Source organism: Idiotropiscis lumnitzeri, chromosome 10 (assembly GCF_059441095.1).
Source record: "Idiotropiscis lumnitzeri isolate Australia: NSW breed Sydney's pygmy pipehorse chromosome 10, RoL_Ilum_1.0, whole genome shotgun sequence".
Taxonomy (NCBI): domain Eukaryota; kingdom Metazoa; phylum Chordata; class Actinopteri; order Syngnathiformes; family Syngnathidae; genus Idiotropiscis; species Idiotropiscis lumnitzeri.
This window is the reverse complement of record NC_142400.1, coordinates 20,988,388-20,995,017: the sequence shown is the minus strand read 5'-3', so window position 1 is coordinate 20,995,017 and position 6,630 is coordinate 20,988,388.

The window sequence follows — 6,630 nt, the reverse complement described above, 5'->3', positions numbered from 1 at the left end:
ACCTTCAGTCAACAATCACATTTAGATATGCTTAAATGCAGAGACGTTGACATTCCTCCTTGTTTAATGAAATCTGAGCAGAGCAGTCAAGAGAGGCCCTGGATCCTCATTTGTCTTTAGTGGGTGGATGTGTATGCAGAAAAGTATACAGGAGGCCAATACTTCTCTTCCCTGTGGCTTCTGGTTTTCCATCATCTCTGGGCCGAGGAAATCAATGCAAACACAGTGGTCTTTCTCTTTATGGCACTACTTCCATGCTTGCCCTGCACAGAGCCAGAAACAGTACAGCCAAGCGTAGCTGAGGCTGATTCATTGTTTCAAACCCTTTCACCTCCCCTGAGCCTGCTTCTCTAAATCCACATTTGGTCCTCGATCATGGCTGATGAGTGTTGGGAAATAATATATGTAGCAAAAGATCCAATTTTTTTGTAATCATATAATATATTTGGATATAAACACCAGAGTTGCCCTGATGAACGCCTTTAGAAAAAGAGATTTATTATAATACAAAGGTATGTGTGTCATTGTGTTGCTATGAAATCGGCTAAAAGTCGTTAGCCCCCAAACTACAAATCCACCCACCCCTCACCTCCAACTGAGCAGACTTCTACAAGTGATGTTGAGGAATAATGCTTCTCTTTGTGTCCTAGGCTGAACAAGCTTGTCCGAGAGAGGGTGCATGTGTGTTTGTTTGAGAGTGTGTGAATTGTGTGTATGTGGCACTTGGGTGCCGAAGGTTAAGGTCACTTGGTCAGACCATGTCCAGTCTGGTGAGAGAATCAGTCGACACCAAGAAATGAAGTCCGGCAGGTGCTTAAACCCTCTCTAACACACCTTTCAGTTCTTTTTTGAAAGGGCATACGCAGAACATGTGGAGAAAGAGGGAACACGTCTCAAACATTATCTTTGGTGTCATTACTTCAAACCAAATGAACTCTTAAGTGACAATTGAAGATGCTGCATTAATTACACATTATCCTCTATTTATTTATTGATTTTTGCAACTGGGGGAATCAAAGGCTACAATTGAGGTATAGTAACAGTTGACACTTTGATAAAGTTCAAATTGGGTAAATTTGTAAGGGGTTTGTTGTTATGGTCTGTAGTACTTTAATTTTGATGAAGTTGAGGTAGTAAAGCTGTTCGAGTGAAAAAAAAAATCTATACTTTTTTAGTGTTCATGGAGTGTTCAATGCTTGTTGCTCAGGTACAAAGGTGTCCAATATGAGACAAGGGAGTAGACCATGATAGTTAACAATCATTTATGAACAAGGGGTTGAGTTAACTAGATTTATTCAGAGCACAGTGCAGGAAGGTTTGATTTATAGCACATAACATTTTGGCCAGTTTTGAACAAGTTTATTTTTGGGCTCTCACGTCACACTCCTTCACCACACATTCAGAGAACCACATATTAAAATACATATATATTAGGGGTGGAACAATACATCGATTTAATAAATTTATCAATGAGTCCGGCTACGATGATACTGGGCTAGTTTATATCCATGCTGGCCACATATCGACACAAAATATGTTATTGATCGATTGAATTGATATAATTAAGTAAATAATTTTAAAATCCAAATTCCCAATAGCTTTTATCTTTTTCATTTACGTTTGGATTTTTCTTTTCGTGATCAACCTTTATTTGTTTTTGGCTCATGCATGTCATTTCCAGTCGGCGCCAAGGATTTATATCATTTAAATCAAGCTCGCAACATGGATTTTGGAACATGGCGGCGAGGATGCGATATCTAAGATGATGCAATGTGTTCATTTGAATGGAAACACTTTGGATTTCGCAAGAAAGGAAAACAAAATGTTGCTGTGTATAGGCTTTGCAAATGCTGAGTAAAATCAAACATGACAATTTGTCAATGCATCTCGACCAGCAACAACAAACAGCAACAAACCTGAGAAGAACCTAGCTGCATTATTTATCCGAAAGCTGGATCATAATCTCCTCATAGAGGAGTGTCTTACTGTAAAACAGCACATAGAGCAGCTGCTTTTTTTTTTTTTTTTAAAGAATATGTAAGCCTTTTGTAAAATTCTTCACTGTTACATGGCGTGTACATCATGTTGTTTATACAGAACAATCACAGCAGCAGGTTGATTTAATGTAAAAATATACAAGTTTAATTTTTTTCGTTCCACATAAGAGAATGGCTAATATCGGTCAGATATATTAAGGACTGTATCAAAATAGTTTTGTTTGCATTGTTGCTTTAATGCCTAAAATGAACCATCATATTCTGATCATAAGGTAACTTGTTCTGTTTGACTTTGTTCATGCAAGAATATAAAGGGAACTAGCTTGTTCTGATAACAATGTTTTTTTTGTTTATTTTTTACATTTTGGAATTGGCAAAGCTATGTTGGTTTTAAAAGAAAATCCGCTGACAAAAGTTATTTGGGCTTAATTAGGATAGGTTTATTTACAGTTTTACATTTTGTGTCTCATAATATTGCATCAAAATATATTCTATTGATATGGCCTTATATCAATACTTACCATATCAGACAAACAAATGTATTGTTACACCCGTAATACAATACATTATAATGTGAGTGTGTATGTGTACATGATAAGCTCTGAAAAGCGCTGTTCACAAACACTCTCCATCTAACCTTAATGAGCTTGAGCTGTTTTGCAAGGATGAATGGGCAGAAATCTCGGGCCCTAGATGTGCAAAATTGATAGAGACATACCCCAAAAGACTTCCAGGTGTAATCACAGCAAAAGGTGCTATATATGCATGTTTGAAGCCTGAAATGTGGCCAAAGTTCAAGGGGCCCCAATACATTTTGCATGTATGCCTATATATATATATATATATATATATATATATATATATATATATATATATATCATCAGAATCAGAATCAGAATCAGAAATCCCTTTATTGTCATTGTACTCAAGTGTGCAACGAGATTAGAGAGCTCCCCTCTCCAGTGCAATACAACATAATTCAGATAAATATATAAATTAGATAAATAAGAGAATAGTTAGTGCAATGGAAAATAATACTGAATAGGACATATAAAAACACATTACTTCGCTGTTCTGCAAGGTTAGGGTGGTCGTGTGTGTGTGTGTGTGTGTGAGAGTTTAGAATGGAGATGGCTCTTGGAAAGAAACTGTTTCTCAGTCTATTGGTCCTTAATTTGATGCACCTGTAGCGCCTGCCAGAGGGCATCAGGTCGAACAGGTGTGAGTTTGGGTGGGTATTGTCTTTGACGATATTGAGAGCCCGGGCGGTGTAGATGTCCGACAGTGAGGGGAGAGGGCAGCCAATAATCCTTTGCGCTGTTTTGACTGTCCTCTGGAGCCTCACTCTGTCCGCCTCAGTGCAGCCGCTGTACCAGGTGGAGACACAGTACGTCAGCAGGCTCTCGATGGACGAGTGGTAGAAGGCCAGCAGCAGCTTCCTGTCCAGGTTGAATTTCCTGAGGACTCTCAGGAAGTGCAGACGCTGGTGGACCTTCTTTATTTATTATCTTTGTTGTGTGTCCAAGAAAGGTCATCGGATATACACACAATGCTAGGTAAAAATCTGTATTGTGTAAAAAACAAATAATGAGAGGGACACATAAAGCCATGTAATTTTAATTTGAGTGGACATTTTTTTTTTTTAATATACAGGCCACTCAAAAAACAGTCACAATAATTGAATAGTTTTTAAAATACCTTTTGTGACAATATAGAATAGTTGTAGAGCATTTAATACCTTTTTTAATCACTAAATTTAAATACATTTTTATACAGTCCTACCTAAATAATATCACATACAAGCTATCATAAGATTGTAATGCTTACTATCAATGAATATCAATTGATATCGTCGGATATTACAACGTTGTACAATTTGTTTATGACTTCACAGCATCATATAAGAGGTAATATTTTGGGGTATTTAGATACTTAATTCATCATAATTTCAGGTGCATAATAAACATGTTGTTAAATCAGCAACTTCTGCTGATTGCAGCAATGAATGATTGATTATCTTCATTCAGCTCAGTTTGATAGTATTTGATTGTGCAATCGTATCTAATGATGTGGTCTACTTAACTAATGTATACATTTCATTTAAAATCTCAGTGATTCTGATTACCTTAAGAGCCAGTGAAAATGGAATAAAAATGAAATATTAACATACATATGATACGTTTCCCTCAGTGACAGCATTAATCGCTTAGAGTGCAGTACAGCAGGAAAGTAATTTTAGAGGAGGTCTGGATAAAATGTTTCGTTTAAACTTTAAAGCTTCTTAAAGGGCAAGTCTGGGGCATATATGGATTTAAGAGGTTACAATCCGAAGTCCATCTGAAACTAATTATACTAAACATTGCTTGGCTTAAGCTAGATGTCCAATTTATTATATTCATATGACATTTCACAAATCCATGTATTTCGACCTTCTGAAGAAAATGATGCTCTTAATCCTCTGCTACATCGGGGAAAAATGTGTACCAGCACACAGTGAAGCTCCTGCACATTCCCTCCACACAATTCATTCCCCAGCCTATGACTCATACCATTCACAGTTGACATGGCCTGTCTTGATCCACTGTGCTGTTGCCAGCTTATGAGTTAGCCTCGGCTCAACGTGGACCACCATTGGTAACGTGCACGTCACTGTGCTCAACTTCACAAGCATTTTTTTATTTTCTGATGCTCCGTGTTATAAAGCTTCAAATATCCCTCTGGCAATCCTGCACATTCCCTCAGCATGAAGCAAACACTGAAGCCAATAAACAGGTCAGCAGAGGGTGAATGAAAATAGACACGGATGTAGACACACACGCATGCACATTAATAAAGGATCTGGAAGTTCCAAAAAAATAATGATTGATTTCTTGAAAAATTATTGCTTGCAAAGATGACCGGATTACTATAGACAAGGATAAGACAGGTGCGTGTTTTGTGGTGGCGTGTAGTGGGTCAGGCATAATACTGAGTGCGTCTGTGTCTGCTGGTATGATATATGGGTTCATTTCATAGTAAGAGGGATTGAGATGGTGCTCAAGTACAAATAATAACTCTGAGGAAGAGATGTCAGATGTACATACAAGGCAAAGCAGGTCAGAGTTGTGAAGAGAGAAGGTTAAAAGACCAGGGTCATGTGTGTGTGGGGGTGTGTGTGTGTGAGATAAAACAGAAATATTACCATCACTTCCCCATCTTGACACATTCTGAACATAGACAACAGTGAACAAATTTGATACCAAACAGCCTGATGATCACATTTAGATCAGCACCAAATTCTACAACCTAATGACAATTGACTGCATATGCTTGATTTTGTTTTCAAGGTTCATGCAAGAAAACCCCCCCAAAAAATTTAACATTTTGTTCCTTTGCACAGACAAATGACAAAGAAAACATGACCTCCTATGGAGAGGTAATTTACCCCTCCCCCAAACATCATCTTCAAACATATCAATAACAGCACACTTCTTCCTATTAGCTGCAGATGATTTGCTTATATTGTTACACTTCTCAGAATCTAAAGAGCAGCTGAACCATGTGCATTTAGGCTAAACGTGATGCACTCATTTACAGGTTGTAGGCTGCCTGTTTCAAAACACCCTCAAGAGACCGATGTTAAAACCACAGTAAAAAATCTAGTTGATTCATGAATTACATGCTGTTCATGTGAGGAACAACAAGCTACTTTCTTAAATTCCTCCTCCTCATCAAAAAAAAAACATCACAACTAAAATGCCTTTTATTCATTCTCTATACCATGTGCGGTTGCCATAGCGATTGGAACCAAATATGCAATAAAAAAGCCGCTATTATTTTCAATGTTGTTCCAAGCCTGAGAAATAAATTACACGTGTGAACTAATCATGTCAATGGGCCAATACTTGTGGGCTCTAGACAATGATGGGAATATGCAGCTTTCATCGTATGAGTGACCCTGGGGGATCCCCTCTCCAGTCCTGACTCAATAAGGCAGGAGTGTGATATTAACTCCACATTCTTTTTGAAGCATTGACTTTGCTTTCCTTGACAGACACACTTTAAATAAACAGAGAAATGCACTGTTAAGAAAAGCTACCAAAGTCTGGGTTTCACCCTTCGTAGGACATTTTGATGTAGACTTGTAGAGTATTTCTGCTTTTTTAACCGAGTTTATGAATAATTCTGCAAGTACTGATTGGATTGAAAAAGGGTCTTACGACCCATTTTCATTTTGAATCATCAAAAGCTGCTCACACATCACTTACTCAAAACACCAGGAGACACATCCGTAAGTGAATTTGAATAAGTGTTATGTCGCTCTAGTGGAATAGTTTAAAAAAATACTGTATGAACATGCCTAGCTGTTGTGTATATGGGGCTAGGAATCGGAGTGGAAAGGGGTTAACATTTTTCTCAATTCCAAGATGAAACTGGCCATTTCAGAAACACTGGAGGAGCTTGTTGCTGCAAGCTATTAAACGCACAGACTGGGCCCAGGACATAATGAAGAATGCCTGCCTTTGCTGTACTCATTTCATACCTGCTAAGTTATTGTCACCATTTAGTTTAACTTAACCTTTATGTCTTAAAATATGGAGTAATGTGTTGTGGAATAATGTGTTTCTAATGATAGCTAGGGCCGTGCATTTCA